At 40.4% G+C, this 17023-nt stretch overlaps 1 protein-coding gene and 1 non-coding gene across 2 annotated transcripts in view; both read right to left on the bottom strand.

The window, feature by feature from the left end:
- The window catches only part of LOC105035574 (uncharacterized), a 181382-nt gene that overhangs the window by 89126 nt on the left and 75233 nt on the right, over positions 1-17023 (bottom strand). The window lies entirely within an intron of this gene.
- Positions 16676-16782, bottom strand: LOC114913319 (small nucleolar RNA R71). Its single transcript, XR_003799338.1, has one exon. It is a non-coding gene; the product is annotated as a small nucleolar RNA R71 (small nucleolar RNA).

Raw genomic sequence — 17023 nt, 5'->3', positions numbered from 1 at the left:
GTGCATGATCAGATGGCTTTGATGTGAGCTGGTCACGATCGGATGGCCACGAATGGTTTTAGGATTGATTGGGCTTCAGTATTCCCAGTGTAACAGTATTTTTAAGATTTTGAAGCCTATATAGCTCTGATTGACGAGTCATTTATTGCATTGGATAGCTGGTGACATCTTAGAGGTTTAGAAAGGCTACAAGAGAGGTTTCAGAATGCTTTTGTAAGGATTTTAGGGTTTCTTATTTTGAGACTCTTATACAAGAGTTGAGTGGTGAGTTCCTCTTGTATTGGTTGTGTTTTATTCTCTCATAGTGAACTTTACACACCCCGTGGAGATAGGCTTGAGGCCAATCTATGTATTTATATTGTATTTCTTATTTTGTTTCTTCTTTCTTCCTGCTGCACTGTGTATTACCAAATCCTACATAATAATTGGTATTAAAGCAAGGTGGTACTAGAGCATAAGTTGTGGCGGTGGTGATCGAGATAGAAGATAGAGAAGACAAGCACAATTGAGGTGGAGATCAATAGGTTTGATGAAAAGAGTAATTTCTTCTTATGGTAGGCAAGGGTGAAGGATGTGCTCATTCGGCAAGGGTTGATCGATACTCTCTTGTGTGAGGAGAAGCTGACTACCATGGAGGTACAAAATTGGTGATGGCTCTAAATGCAGGTAGTGAGTACAATCCGTTTGTACCTAACAGATGAGGTGGTGATCTATGTGCTTGACGAGACTTCTCCAATGATGCTATGGTCAAAGCTCGATGAGTTATATATGGTGAAATCTCTCACTAACATCCTCTTCCTCTAAAGGCAGTTCTACTAGCTGTAGATGACGAGGGATAGAGCATGCAGGAGCATCTCAGTCACTTCCAGAAGATCCTCATCAATCTCCTCAGTGTTGGTGAGAAAGTTGTGAAGAAGATCAGGGTGCTGGTCTTGCTAGCATCACTTCTCCCTTCGAATGAGTCCTTAGTGACTGCTCTTCTAGTAGGGAATAGCACCATTAAGATAGATGAGGTCACCATGGTGATTCTCCAGAATGAGGTTCTCAGGAGGGAGAACTCAGCTTCGAGCTCCGACGGCAGCTCAACTTTGATGGTTTCTAGAGGAGCTTGAGGTGACAGACAGAGCAATTAGAGATTGCGACGAGGATGTCCAAGTCTAGGATGAGAGACTTGAGCAAGACCAGATATTATCGATATGATGAGTTGGTGCATCTAGCCAGATATTATCTTTAACTCAGGGATTGAACGAGGGCTACTGCAGCGACGACCAGTAGTGAGTCAGAAGATGATGTCTTGGAGATATCTGATAAGATATCTAATTTTTTCCAGTAGTAGATTTTAGATTCTGCATGCACTTATCATGTATGTTGCAGAAAGGAGAAATTTGACTCTATAGAAAGCAGTGAGGACACTATTTATCTGCCAGATGGATCGAGCTGTGTGATCAAAGGTATCGGGATGGTCAGTTAGAAAATACATGATGGTGTAGTGAAGAGATTGGGGGAGATCCGATATATATCCGATATCAGATGAAATCTTATCTCACTGATTAGATTGGATTAGAGAGGCTACAGGATGGTAGTTGGTGGAGAAATTTTGAAGGTGTTATGCGATGATAAGGTTATTCTAGAGAAAAAGAAGAGGATGAAAGGATATTACTACCTGACGGAGAATCCAGTGCGAGGTGAAGCTTTAGGAGCCAAGAGGAGCCTAGAGCGAGATGGAGCTCCAGGTAGAGGTGGATCGAGCACTAAACAAGAGACTTGAGAAGATGAGAGGCAACATCGTAGAGTGAAGTTTCTATTACCATAGGAGACTTCCCCAAGCAGGTCTTTGGTCAGAGTGGACACAGCCCATGACGGAAGTGGGATCGAGCGATCTGGCTCGACTCTCATATTTGCCCATCCATGAGATAGTAGGCATACCTCAGGGTGTAGGGGTGAGACAGATCATAGGATTTCAAAGATAGGTGGAGGCTAAATATCGAGTCGAGGTAAAGATTATTAAAAAATATACCTTAAGATTCGATCCAAATTGAACCCACAGTGAGGTCCAGAACAACGAACAGAGTCCAACGAGCCTAAGAACAGTCCAAACAGAGTCCAGACGGTAAAGATACATATGAAAGAAGCTCATAACAGGTGGCACGATGCACGAAGTGGTGAAGGCCGGTGGTGGGCCGACGGAGGCAGTGGTGGCATAGTCGGGCCCAACAGACTGCGTGCGCGGCCCAGTGCACGGGTGGGTCCAACGTGGGCACGTGCATGGGCCAGCCCAGTGCGTGTGCTGGCACCCAGGCCCAGTGCCCTGTGTGGTCCACCATGGACTATAGGGTGCTGGGCGATACATGGAGGGTGCGTGTGTTAGATGTGTGCCCTAGATGCCAGATTGGCTAACACATTCCTGTACAGAACTAAGGGCAAATTTATAATTTTGATTATAAATGAATAAAAAGATTATTCTTCTATCACATTGTGTACATTGTGTCTGTGATACATCCTTTGAGTTAGTGGGAATGTAAATTCATATTTTCAAGAGTTAAAAATTTAAGGCGTGAATTTACATAACTAACTCATAAACTGCTCCTGACCATAGGATCATCATGAGGATGGTGATCGATCTGGAAGGTTGGTATACGATCGCTTCCTTAGGATAGATGAGTCTTGAGTCTATGGTGTGAAAATACCAGAGCGAGAGTACAGGTATTCGTTGAGAATGAGAGTACTGAGCGTGACCACCTCGAGCAGTCATAAAGAAGTCTACCTTCTCATCGATGACTAGCTCGATGCTGCAGTTGTGTGTCTAGTTCTTTGACCTGAGGTGCATCGACGGTTCACCTTGAGTGTGTTATAATTTGACTATACCATAACTCGATCTCCTAGCCATTCAAAACCCTGAGGTGTATGTTGGCTGTAGCATATCCATTGTAGGAACCAGATCGCACCAAGATGGGATCTATCAACCTCGGTAGATGAGAGGAGTAGTCCTATGATGATCGAAAGATCGAGTCCTTAAGCCCACGGCCATGGCAGAGTGAAATAATGGAAAAAAGTTTTCCATTGGGTTTCACATCAGACTCGGATCAATCGATTGATTCATATGACTGATGTTGGGTTTGACGAGTTCACCTTAACCCTAATTCAGTCGGGACTCATGATAGAAGAACTCAATCACACAGGTAGCTGCACCAAAAGGTTTGTCTTCAGTTTTGATGGGTTGCCACCATATACTACTAGGTGTCACTGATGGATTTTGAGAACAATTAGAATGATTTTGATGATCCATCATTCTAATTGTCTGAATCAGAAGAGTTCTGGTCCATCAAAAGGAGTTTCGATGATGTCGATGATGAGATCACGACATGTCTCATTACCATATAGAATTGAACCTAACAGGATCACACAAATAAGGGTTAGGATCTGGATGTCATCAATTGGGCTACCCCAATTGATTTGGATAAGATCCAATTAGGTTCAAGAAAATTGTGCTAGTACTTGATTGAGCCTAACTTTCTCCTCGTGTAATCTTTTGTCTCTACTGAGCCAAATATGATTTGGCTCATCCAGAGAACCTTGAAAAGATTTCTCTCAGTCTAATTGAAGCTTGTCCAGCTCAAAAAAGGCTTGTCTTAATTCATGAGATGAATTTAAGACAACACCTGCTAATTTCTAGCACCTGCCAATTTCATTTTAGGACATCTGTCAAAAGTTGACATATGGATCTTAAACTGAAGAGGATTCATTGGAAGATTTTTGTGGAGTGTCCACATATCCAAACCACTTCAAATTAGGTGCCATAATTAGACTATGGCGTGAGCTCAATTTGATTTAAGTGGGCGCCCCAAATGGATAAGAACCAAAGAGTCCTGATAAACTTGGACTCTTTGGCGCCACCTTATTTGTGCTTATCCAATGTTGGTGCCAACATAGGAGAGAGTATGGAGATTTTTATTTGATATGATCAGATGACATCACTCCATCAATCAAAATTTTTCTAAAATTTATTGGAATTTTTTGATTGGTCGAATGATGTGGCACTGCGTAGCATACAGGATCTATATAAACCCTGCTGCACCTAGGGTTTCGAGATAGAACTTATTTTATGCAAAAAACCTATTAGTTGCCACCCCCTTCCCTCTTCTCTATATCCTCCCTGCTCTCCTTTCTCCCCTCTTCATGTTCAAGAAGTTGGACGTTCATCTGGAAAAGGTACAAGGCGTGGTGACACCTGGAACAGAAGGCTGCAGGACATCTTCGACAGGCTGCTGCTCCAACTTCAGAAGAAGTTCTGAAGTACTTTCAAATCAGATATTGATCTAATTTTTGGAGCATAGAATCATAAGGAGAAGATGTTCTAGATCCTATCTAAGTGAATATTGGTAGAGGCCAGGCGCTTGCATGGCTACATCAGAACCTCAGGCAGTGCTGCGATCATCTACAAGGTAATTAGATTACCCTTGAGGTATGTCTATATTTCTCATATTTTTAGATTTAATTTTAGATTTTAAATATCAGATAATAAAATTAAATCTAATACACATTAGATCTGAAATAGCATAGGATAAAAATTTTTAATTTATTCCATCCCAGATTTGATGAAATCTGAAAGATCCTACACGGGAAAAAGATGATTTTTCCTTCAAGTGGTATCAGAGCCAGGTTGTTGGCTCTATTTCAGATCTATTTTAGATCTAATTTTAATTTTAATTTATTGATATTAAATAATTTTAGATGTTACATCAAATATGATAGGATCTGAAATCAAAATATTTAAAATTAAATCTAAGAAAATCTAACATGCATGAGATGCATAACTAGACTAGGATTAATTGAATCCATGAGTAGTCTTAAGTTTTATATTTTAATGAGATTAAAATATGAATTAAATATAATTTATTCTCTATTTTTTTGATGTTATAATTGTTATAATCAGATCAAAAAATAGAAAATAAAATTTTAATTATTTCATAAAATTAATCTGTTGCATGCCTAGACTAATTGTAGAATTATTCTAGTAACTTGTCTAGAATAGTTTTTATTTTGAATAGTTCAATTTAAATTTTATTTTTTAGATATTACATGTGATGTATCAGATCTGAAAGCATGTTAATTAGATTAATTTTTGATACATAAGATGTATGCAAAGCATGTATTAGTTAGATCTTAATTATATATGTGATATGTTAATTTAGATCTAACTAATTTTGTAGTTAAATTTATATTTCTGATTAAGGTGTTCCTCATGGCTGTCCAATCATAAGAACAAAGTAGGTTTTAAGATCCTCTTTTCTATTCAATGGGGTGTTCATATGACGTGTAGGGGTGTCGCACGTTCATCCTTAATTAGAAATCAAAACTTACTTTTCTGCAAAACTCTAGATCCTGAAACCCTAGGATTTATTTTACATGCTTTGTTTATGAACCCAAACTTAATTAATGTATTGAGCTTATGAAATTAAGTTAGGTCTAAAATTGAGAATTTCAGATCTAAGATATTTTCATAAGATTGGGTTCGGGCTTGGGTAGCTCAATTAGGTCTAGCGGTTGATCAAACCGAATCAAGAGTTGGTTAGGTGGGATCATGAAAGCTAATAATTGACCAGCCTAATAGGATTAAGTCTGGGTCAAGGTCGAATCACATTTAGATGTGACTCGATCAAGTTAAGACCTAATTTGGTTCAGTGGTTAGAGCCTGGATTGTAGACTAACCCAATTAGTTTTGGTTCGACAATTTGGTGTCTAAGATAAGTTGGGCAGATGTGACCGACTAGTTTTTAATTGGGAGCTACTCGACTCGAATGCGTTCTTGTTGAGTTAATGGCATGTCCCTCCCACCGGTCTCACTTATCTGGCCATATGTGTCGACCCAATTCTGATTTGAGGTGGCTAACAATTCGAGCTGACCTATACCACTAGGTTAGTCATAATTGTTATATGACTATGTCAAGTCAAGTTTAAAGAGACCTAAATCAAATCTCCCTAAAAAAATATTAAATCTAGGTCTTCCACCATTGTGGATGTGCGGGTCCTTCCCGGGGTTGATTGTTCTCGGCTGGTTACAGTGGCTCAGTTGCACCAGAAAGATGCAATCATATCCATTAGGCATTGGATGCTACGGATTAGAGGATGGGTTGGGCTCAATATTCTAGATACGGTGAGGGACCCAATCAGGAATCTAGTTCGTGCAAATGGTGGGTTTGGCTTAACTAAGGATTGGAGCAATATCCCAGATACGGTGAGCTTCATGAATTAGAGACCAAGTTTTGGGTGTACCATGATTAGAGAATCATTGGATAAGAGTTGTCCACTCATCGGTTGATCCATCATCAATAACTATTAGGTGAGGTGATGAGCCAGTCGGTGAGACTGTACCCCCCACTAGAAATCACTAATCATAGAGATTTTCACATCTCTACCAAGGGAGTGTAGAGATCTGAAATAATAGTGGGAGCCTAATTTGTTTAAAAATAAAAATCCTAAACAAATTGATTGAGTTTGATTACAAAATCTAACTAGAAACTTTTGACTCTCTACAGGAAACATGTCTGCCTCAAACCCCCTGACCAAAATTCTAGACACTCATAGACTGACTGGACTAAATTTTAAGGACTGGTTGAAGAACTACAGAATTATTCTGGGTTCCAAAAAATTGACTCATGTCTTGGACCAGGACCCACCTGCCATGCCAGCACATCCGACTGCTGAACAGAGAGCGTCTCTGGAAAAGTAGATGGATGATGATAACAGAGCCAGGTACTACATGTTAGGTGCAATGTCTGATGATTTGCAGTGCCAACATGAAAATATTTTGACTACCCACCAAATGTTGGCTCACCTACAAGAGTTGTTTGGTGAACAGAGTCGCGCGGCCAAGTATCAAGTCTGTCAAAGACTTTTTAAGGCCAAGATGCGTGATGGGCAGTCAGTCCAAGATCATTGTTTGACAATGATCAAGGATCTTGAGGAGCTTGAGAAGCTCGATATCATCTTAGACAAGGATTTTCAGATTGATGTAATCCTTCAGTCCTTGTCCGATGCATATGGTCAGTTCATCATGAACTTCCATATGCATAAGATGTAATGTACCTTGGCTGAGTTAATGAATATGGTGGTTACGGCTGAGCTTTCAATGAAAGGTTCAAAAGGCTCAGTTCTTACTGTGGAGCGGACTTCTTCCAAGAGAAAGTCTTTTGGAAAGAAAAAGAAGTCCGTGAAGAAGCAGAAGGTGAATGGCAAGAACAAGAAGACAGGATCGAAGAAGAAGGCTTTTGAAAAGGGAAAGTATTTCACTGTCAGTCAGAAGGCCATTGGAAGCAGAACTGTCCTCAATACCTGGCCACCCTGAAGAACAAGAAGGATGGTCCTTCTAGAGGTATGCTCATTATCGAATCTAATCTTATGGTTTTTTCTGCATCCAGTTGGGTGCTTGACTCTGGTTCTAGTGCTCATTTGTACACTTCTATGCAGGGTCTTGAGAAGAGCAGGAGGCTGAGGGATGGGGAGATGATCCTACGTGTCGGGAATGGAGCAAGAGTTGCTACTGTGGCCGTAGGAACCTACCCTCTGCGATTACCGTTAGGATTAGATTTAGTTTTAAGAGACTGTTATTATGTGCCTGCAGCAAGCAGGAATTTAATTTCTGTTTCATGTTTATCACAAGAAGGCTATGTGATTAGCTTTCTAAAGGACCATTGTAACATATTTTATGAAAATAATAAAGTTGCAAATGGTTTTGTTATTAATGGTCTCTATCAGTTACATGTTGATGTATCTATTTTTAATATTGAGCAAAATATGAATGCCATAGGAATTAAAAGGCCTAGAGATAGTCTAAATGATAAGTATCTGTGGCACCTAAGGCTAGGTCATATAGCAGAAGACAGGGTTAACAAATTGGAGAAATTCGGGCTACTGAGTCTATTGACTTTCGAGTCATATCCAATTTGTGAATCATGCTTTCAAGGCAAAATGATCAAGCTCCCTTTTGTGGGACATGGAGAAAGGGCTACAGACCTACTTGCGCTAGTACATACGGATGTGTGCGGCCTATTTGATGTGCCAGCTAGAGACAACTTATCTACTTCATTACCTTTACCGATGATATGTCTAGGTACGGATATGTGTTTCTAATGAAACACAAGTCTGAAGCCTTTGAAAGGTTCAAAGAATTCAGATATGAGGTAGAAAAATAAACAGAAAAGCCCATTAAGGTTCTTTGATCAGATTGAAGAGGTGAATACCTTAGTCAAAAATTCCTAGACTATCTTAAGGATAATGGTATAGTCTCTCAATAGATTCCACCTGGAATGCCTCAACTTAATGGAGTTTCAGAACGAAGAAATCGGACCCTACTAGATATGGTCCGTTCCATGATGAGCTTCACAGACCTTCCAGAATTTCTTTGGGGATATTGTCTCATGACAGCAATTTATGTATTGAATAGGGTTCCCTCAAAAATTGTTCCTACCATACTATATGAGATATGGCATGGTAAGAAGCCAAATCTGAATCATCTCAGAATTTGGGGTTGTCCGCTCATGTCAAGAGACAGTAGACGGACAAGTTAGAGTTCAGATCTTTTAGAGCTCGATTCATAAGATATCCTAAAGAGTCATTAGGATATTATTTTTATATTTTGAAAGACCACAATGTGATTGTGAGTCGAAATACTATTTTTCTTGAAAAATAGTTTATTCAAGATGGTGGCATCGAAAAAATAATTAAGCTCAAAGAGAATGTCTCCCAAGGGCAATGAGCTAAAGAACCTGAGGAACCTAATCAATCAGAATCAGTCCTAACACAATCTCTTCCACCTCATAGATCGACTAGGGTTTTCCGTCCTCCTGAAAGGTACTTAGGTACCATACAAGAGGATGTAGAGAAAATATTCCTCACGGGAAATGGGGTTCATAGTGATGATCCCAAGACCTATGATGAGGTGATATCAGATATCGACTCTGAGAAATGGTTAGAGGCAATGAGATCAGAAATTGACTCGATGCACTCAAACCAAGTCTGGACCTTGGTAGATCCACCTGAAGGTATTGTACCTATTGGGTGTAAATAGATCTTCAAGAGAAAGATAGGTACAGATGGAAATGTGGAGACATTCAAAAATAGGCTCGTAGCAAAAATTATAGTCAGCGCGAAGGCATTGACTATCAGGATACCTTCTCGCCCGTAGCCATGCCAAAATCCATCCGCACATTGCTTGCTGTTGCAGCCTATTTCAATTATGAAATATGGCAGATGGACGTAAAAATGACATTCTTAAATGGATATCTTGAGAAAGATATCTATATGGAACAGCCGCTTGGTTTTACATCCAATGATGATGATCACAAGGTCTACAAATTGCAAAGGTCCATTTATGTACTTAAGCAAGCATCTCGGAGTTGGAATACTCGTTTCAATGATGTGATCAAAATATTTGGTTTCATCAAGAATGAGGAGGAACCATGTGTGTTCAAAAAGGTCAGTGGGAGTGCAGTTGTCTTCCTCGTATTGTACGTGGATGACATCCTCCTAATTGGGAATGATATTCCCATGTTGACCTTAGTCAAAGTATGGTTGTCTAAGGAGTTCTCTATGAAAGATCTAGGAGAGGCATCCTTTATACTGGGTATTAAGGTCTATAGAGATAGACCAAATAGGATGCTGGGACTTTCACAGAAGATGTACATAGAGGAGGTGCTAAAAAGGTTTAGCGTGGATAACTCCAAAAGAGGTTTCTTGCCTTTTAGACATGGCATTCATCTCTCCAAGAAGATGTGCCCTAGCACACCTGAGGAGATTGAACGCATGAGCAAGATCCCTTATGCTTCGGCAATAGGGAGCCTCATGTATGCCATGCTATGTACACGACCTAATATAGTCCATGCTGTGAGTGTCACAAGCAGATATCAGTCGAATCCAGGCGAAGAGCACTGGACTTCTGTGAAATGTATCCTTAGGTACTTGAGAAGGACTAAGGATATGTTTCTAGTCTTTGGGAATGGAGAACTCCAGATTCAGGAATTTACAGACTCAGACTTTATGTCTGATACAGATGATCGAAAGTCGACATCTGAGAGTCTGTTCATTTGTAATGGTGGTACAGTTAGCTGGAAGAGTTCCAAGCAAATGATAATTACATATTCCACCATGGAGGCAGAGTATATTGCCACATCGAAAGCTGCAAAGGAGGCATTCTGGTACAAAAAGTTTGCCGCAAAGCTTGGAGTAATGTCATTGGATGCCATCTCTCTTTACTGCGACAATAATAGCACCATAACCCTAGCTAAGGAGCCAAGGTTTCACCAGAAGTCCAAACACATCGAGCGGCGATTCCATCTGATCTGTGATTATCTCGAAAAAGATTATGTCGAGGTCAAGAGAGTCAACTCCACAGATAATGTGGCAGACCCGCTGACTAAGCCATTGGGCCAACAGAAGATCGAAGCCCATCTTGAGAAGATGGGACTTAGATATGTAGCCAATTGGCATTAGGTCAAGTGGGAGTTTGTTAGATGTGTGCCCTAGATGCCAGATCGGCTGACACATTCCTGTACAGAACTAAGGGCAAATTTATAATTTTAACTATAAATGAATAAAAGGGTTATTCTTCTATCACATTGTGTACATTGTGTCTGTGATACATCCTTTGAGTTAGTGGGAATGTAAATTCATATTTTCAAGAGCTAAAAATTTAAGGCATGAATTTACATAACTAACTCATAAACTGCTCCTGATCATAGGATCATCACGAGGATGGTGATCGATCCGGAAGGTTAGTATACGATCACTTTCTTAGGGTAGATGAGTCTTGAGTCTACGGTGTGGAGACACCGAAGTAAGAGTACAGGGATTCATTGAGAATGAGAGTACTGAGCGTGACCACCTCGAGCAGTCATAAGAAAGTCTACCTTCTCGTCGATGACTAGCTCGATGCTGCAGTTGTGTGTCTAGTTCTTTGACCTGAGGTGCATCGATGGTTCACCTTGAGTGTGTTATAGTTTGACTATACCATAACTCGATCTCCTAACCATTCGAAACCCTGAGGTGTATGTTGGCTGTAGCATATCCATTGTAGGAACCAGATCGCACCAAGATGGGATCTATCAACCTTGGTAGATGAGAGGAGTAGTCCTATGATGATCGAAAGATCGAGTCCTTAAGCCCATGGCCATGGCAGAGTGAAATAATAAAAAAAAGTTTTCCATTGGGTTTCACATCGGACTCGGATCGATCGATTATTCATATGACTGATGTTGGATTTGACGAGTTCACCTTAACCCTAATTTAGTCGGAACTCATGATAGAGGAACTCAATCACACAGGTAGCTGCACCAAGACATTCATCTTCAGTTCTAATGGATTGCTACCATATACTGTTAGGTGTCACTGATGGATTTTGGGAGCAATTAGAATGATTTTGATGATCGATCATTCTAATTGTCTGAATCAGAAGAGTTCTGGTCCATCGAAAGGAGTTTCGATGATGTCGATGATGAGATCATGACATGTCTCATTACCATACAGAATTGAACCTAACTGGATCACACAAATAAGGGATAGGATCTGGATGTCATCAATTGGGCTACCCCAATTGATTTGGATAAGATCCAATTAGGTTCAAAGAAATCATGCTAGCACTCGATTGAGCCTAACTTTCTCCTCGTGTAATCTTTTCTGTCTCTACTCAGCCAAATGTGATCTGGCTCATCCAGAGAATCTTGAAAAGGTTTTTCTCAGTCTAATTGAAGCTTGTCCAGCTCAGAAAAGGCTTGTCTTAATTCATGAGATGAATTTAAGACAACACCTGCTAATTTCTAGCACCTGCCAATTTCATTTTAGGACATCTGTCAAAAGTTGACATATGGGTCTTAAACTGAAGAGGATTCATTGAAAGATTTTTGTGGAGTGTCCACATGTCCAAACCACTTCAAATTGGGCACCATAATCAGATTATGGCGTGAGCTCAATTGTATTTAAGTGGGCGCCCCAAATGGATAAGAACCAAAGAGTCTTGATAAACTTGGACTCTTTGGCGCCACCTTATTTGTGCTTATCCAATGTTGGCGCCAACATAGGACAGAGTATGGGAATTTTTATCTAATATGATCAGATGATATCACTCCACCAATTAAAATTTTTTTAGAATTTATTAGAATTTTTTGATTGGTCGAATGATGTGGCACTGCGTAGCATACAGGATCTATATAAACCCTGCTGCACCTAGGGTTTTGAGATAGAAATTATTTTATGTAAAAAACCTATTAGTTGCCACCCCCTCCCCACTTCTCTACATCCTCCCTGCTCTCCTTTCTCCCCTCTTCATATCCAAGAAGTTGGATATTCATCTGGCAAAGGTACAAGGCGTGGTGACGCCTGGAACAGAAGGCTGCAGGACATCTTTGATAGGCTGCTGCTCCAACTTCAGAAGGAGTTCTGAAGTACTTTCAAATTAGATATTGATCTGATTTTTAGATCATAGAATTGTGAGGAGAAGATATTCTAGATCCTACCTGAGTGAATACTGATAGAGGCCAGGCACTTGTGTGGCTACATCAGAATCTCAGGCAGTGTTGCAATCATCTACAGGGTAATTAGATTATCCTTGAGGTATGTCTATATTTCTCATGCTTTTAGATTTAATTTTAGATTTTAAATATCAGATAATAAAATTAGATCTAATAGACATTAGATCTAAAATAGCATAGGATAAAAAATTTTAATTTATTCCATCCTAGATTTGATGAAATCTGGAAGATCCTACACAGGAAAAAGGTGATTTTTTCTTCAGCGTGGATCAATCACGCAGTCCACGTGTGGTCCATAGATGATTTTTCATGATCCGATGGCTTTGGAGTGAGTCATTCATGATCGAATGATTGAGGATGACTCTGGGCATGATCAGGCTTGATCTGAGGCTATAGTGCATGATCGGATGGCTCTGGTGCGAGCCGCTCATGATCAGATGGGCACGGTTGGTTCTAGAATTGATTGAGACTCAGTATTCCTAATATAACAATATTTTTAAGATTTTGGAACCTATATAGCTTCGATTGATGAGCCATTTGTTGTGTTGGATAACTAGTGATGTCCTGGAGGTACAGAAAGACTTCAAAAGAGGTTTCAAAGAGTTTTTATGAGGATTTTGAGATTTTTTATTGAAAGACTCTTGTACAATGGTTGGGTGGTGAGTTTCTCTTATATTGATTATATTTTATTCTCTCATAATGAAGCTTATATGCCTTATGGAGGTAGGCTTAAGGTCAATCTATGTATTTGTATTGTGTTTCTTATTTTATTTTTTCTTTCTTCCTACTGCACCATATGGTATCAGATCCTGCACAATAATTGATAGCAGAGCAAGATGGTACCAGTGCACAGGTTACGACGATGGTGATCGAGATAGAAGATGGAGAAGACAAGCACAATCAAAGTGAAGATCAACAAGTTTGATGGAAAGAGCAATTTGTTCTTATGGTAGGAGAGGGTGAAGGACGTGCTCATCCAGCAAGGGTTAATCGATACTTTCTTGTGCGAGGAGAAGCTGACTATGATGGACGTACAAGATTGGAGGCAGCTTTAGATGCAGACGGTGAGTACGATCCACTTGTACCTAACAGATGAGGTAGTGATCCATGTGCTTGGTGAGCTTTCCTGATGATAATGTGGTCAAAACTCGAGGAGTTGTATATGGTGAAGTTTCTTACCAACACCCTCTTCCTCTAGAGGCAGTTTTACCAGCTACGGATGACTAAGGGACAGAGCATGCAGGTGCATCTTAGCCACATTCAAAAGATATTCACCGACCTCCTTAGCATTGGTGAGAGAGTTGAGGAGAAGACTAGGGTGCTGGTCTTACTAGCATCATTTTTTTCTTCGTATGAGTCCTTGGTGATTGCTCTTCTAGTAGGGGAAAGCACCATCAAGATGAACGAGGTCACCACGGTAATTTTTCAGAGTGAGGTTCTTAGGAGGGAGAACCCAGCTTCGAGCTCAGGTGGCAACTCAGTTTTGATAATTTTTGGAGGAGTAAGAGGTGGCAGACAAAGCGACAGAAGATCACGACGAGAGTGGTCCAAGTCCAAGATGAGAGACTTGAGCAAGATCAGATGTTATCGATGTGATGAGTTGGGGCATCTAGCAAGAGATTGCCCTCAACTCTGAGATCGGACGAGAGTTATTACAACGACGGTCAGTAGCGAGTCAGAGGATGATATCCTAGAGATATCTGATAAGGTATCTACTTCTTTTCAGTAGTGAATTTTAGATTCTGCATGCATCTATCATGTATGTTGTAGAGAGGAGCAGTTTGACTTTCTAAAGAGCTGTGAGGGTACTGTTTATCTACCGGATGGATTGAGCTATGCGATCAGAGGTATTAGAATGATCAGCTGGAGAACACATGATGGTGTAGTAAGGAGATTGAGGGAGGTCCAATATATACCTAATTTCAGGCAGAATCTTATCTCATTGAGCAGATTGGATTCGAGAGGCTATAGGATGGTAGCTGGTAGAGGAATCCTGAAAGTATTATACGATGATAGAATTATTCTAGAGAAAAAAAAGAGCACGAGAGGATATTACTACCTGACGGAGAGCTCAGTGTGAGGTGGAGCTTCAGGAGCCAGGAGGAGCTTAGAGCCAGGTGGAGCTCCAAGTGAAGGTAGATCGGGCACTAGACAGGAGATTCGAGAGGATGAGAGATGACATCGTAGAGTGAAGTTCCTATTACCACAAAAGACTTCATCGAGCAGATCTTTGGTCAGAGTGGACATAGCCTATAATGGAGGTGGGATCGAGCGGCCTGGCTCGACTCCCACATTTGTCCATCTATGAGACAGCAGGCATGTCCCAAGGGCGTGGGGATGAGACGGATCATAAGCTCTCAGATATAAATGGAGGCCGAATATCGAGTCGAGATGGATATTGTTAAGAAATATGCCTCAAGATTAGATACACACTAAGCCCACAGTGAGGTTCAGGATGACGAACAGAGTTCAACGAGCCTAAGAACAGTCCAAACGGAGCCCAGATGGCGAAGATACATATGAAAAAAGCTCGGAGTAGGTGGCATGATGCACGAGGTGGTGAAGGCCAACAATACTACAGTCGAGCCCAGCAGACGCGCACACACACAGGCAGGCGCAGCCCAGTGCATGGGTGGGTCCAGCACGGGCGCGCGTGCGGGCTAGCCCAGCACGCACGGGGGTGCCCAGGCCCAATGCCCTGCATGGTCCACCATGGACCGTAGGGTGCTGGACGGTCCATGGAGGCCATATGGACCGATCACACGGTTCACGCAGGGTCCATGGATGATTTTGCACAATTCGATGGCTCTAGAGCGAGCTGTTCATGATCGGATGGCTGAGGATGACTCCGGGCATGATCATGCTTGATTTGAGGGTATAGTGTGCAATCAGACGGCTCTAATGCGAGCTGATCATGATCGGACAGCCACGGATGGTTCTAAGATTGATTGAGACTTAGTATTCCTAGTGTAATAGTATTTTTAAGATTTTGGAGCCTATATAGCTTCGATTGACAAGCTGTTTATTCCGTTGGATAGCTGATGACATATTGAAGGTGCAGAAAGGCTTTAAGATAGATTTAGAGAGTTTTTGCGAGAATTTTGGTTATAAGAGTTAAGCGATGAGTTCCTCTTGTATTGATTGTATTTTATTCTCTTATAATGAAGCTTGCACGCCCCATAGAGGTAGACTTGAGGTCAATCCATATATTTGTATTGTGTTTCTTGTTTTGTTTCTTTTTTCTTCCTACTACACCATGTGGTACCAGATCCTGCACAATATTCTTTGCATCTACATAACCTAACCCTTAAATAAAATTGATTAAAGCTAGCCCTAGGGACATCTGAGCTCATTAGGACAAGGGAACCCAAAAGATGGACTGAATTTAAGTTGATTAGCCTGTTGGTATCTAGAAAAATGGTTCAAGAACTACGTTTTGAAAAAAAATAGTTATCTAATTAGATTCATTGCGAAAGCACAGAGAGCCTCCCATTAATCTTATACTTATCTGGCTGATTCAGTTAGCCGATTTCAAACTTATAGTGCTCGAAGGCAACCTTGACAATTAGGAGCTATTTAGAGCTAGGAGAACTCTAGTTAGGATTTCTCTCCTCTTCTCTTCTTTTTATTTGATTGAAAACTTGATTGAAAATATCATAAAATAAATAAAAAAATAAAAAATAAAAGATAAAATGATTTCTCCACTTCTTTTGTGGAGAAGGGTGTCAGGTCGACTAGTGAGAATTGATTTAATTTTTGTTTTAAATCTAACAATCTCTATAATGGGAGAACCCAGTCAGCCCCAAACTCTTAAAGATTTATGTTATCCAGTCGATTCCATCCAACCATCTTGCATCAGGTTACCCCAACCCACTACAAATAACTTTGAAATTAAATCTCAAATTATCAATATGCTTCCAAAATTTATGAGAATAGAGGATGCATACATATTCATTAGAGAATTTAAAGAGGTTTGTGCAACCATGAGGCTGCAACAACTGTCAGAAGATAAGGTTAAGCTAAGACTGATCAAATTTGCCCCCAAAAATAATGCTAAAAAATAGCTCTATAGTCTTCCAAACCAATCTGTCATGATCTGAGAGGAATTTGTAAGAGTATTTCTAAAGAAGTTCTTTTCCCACCATAAAATAGCTAGGATTAGAAATAAGATAAATCAATTTTATCAATTAGCTGGTGAATTATTCTAAAAATACTTCGATCGCTTTAAAAACCTCTTGACCCAATGCCCACATCATAGAATAGAGACTTGGAGGCTATGTCAGATAATTTATGAGGGGCTAGATTCAAATTTTAGAATCATGCTCGGGTCCATGTGCCAGGGTCAATTCATATACAAGGAATCCACTGAAGCTTGACAGTTTCTAGAAGACTTAGCTAAGAAGAATTTACAATAGAAAATAACTAAGGAACCCGATAGACCTACACCCTCGAGAGGTGGACTGCATCAAATTCAGAATTTTCTAGCTACAGAGGCCAAAATT

The sequence above is a fragment of the Elaeis guineensis genome, chromosome 8 (assembly GCF_000442705.2).
Source record: "Elaeis guineensis isolate ETL-2024a chromosome 8, EG11, whole genome shotgun sequence".
Classification (NCBI taxonomy): Eukaryota; Viridiplantae; Streptophyta; class Magnoliopsida; order Arecales; family Arecaceae; genus Elaeis; species Elaeis guineensis.
Note: the sequence above shows the minus strand (reverse complement) of the source record. Positions and strands in the feature narration are given on the sequence as shown.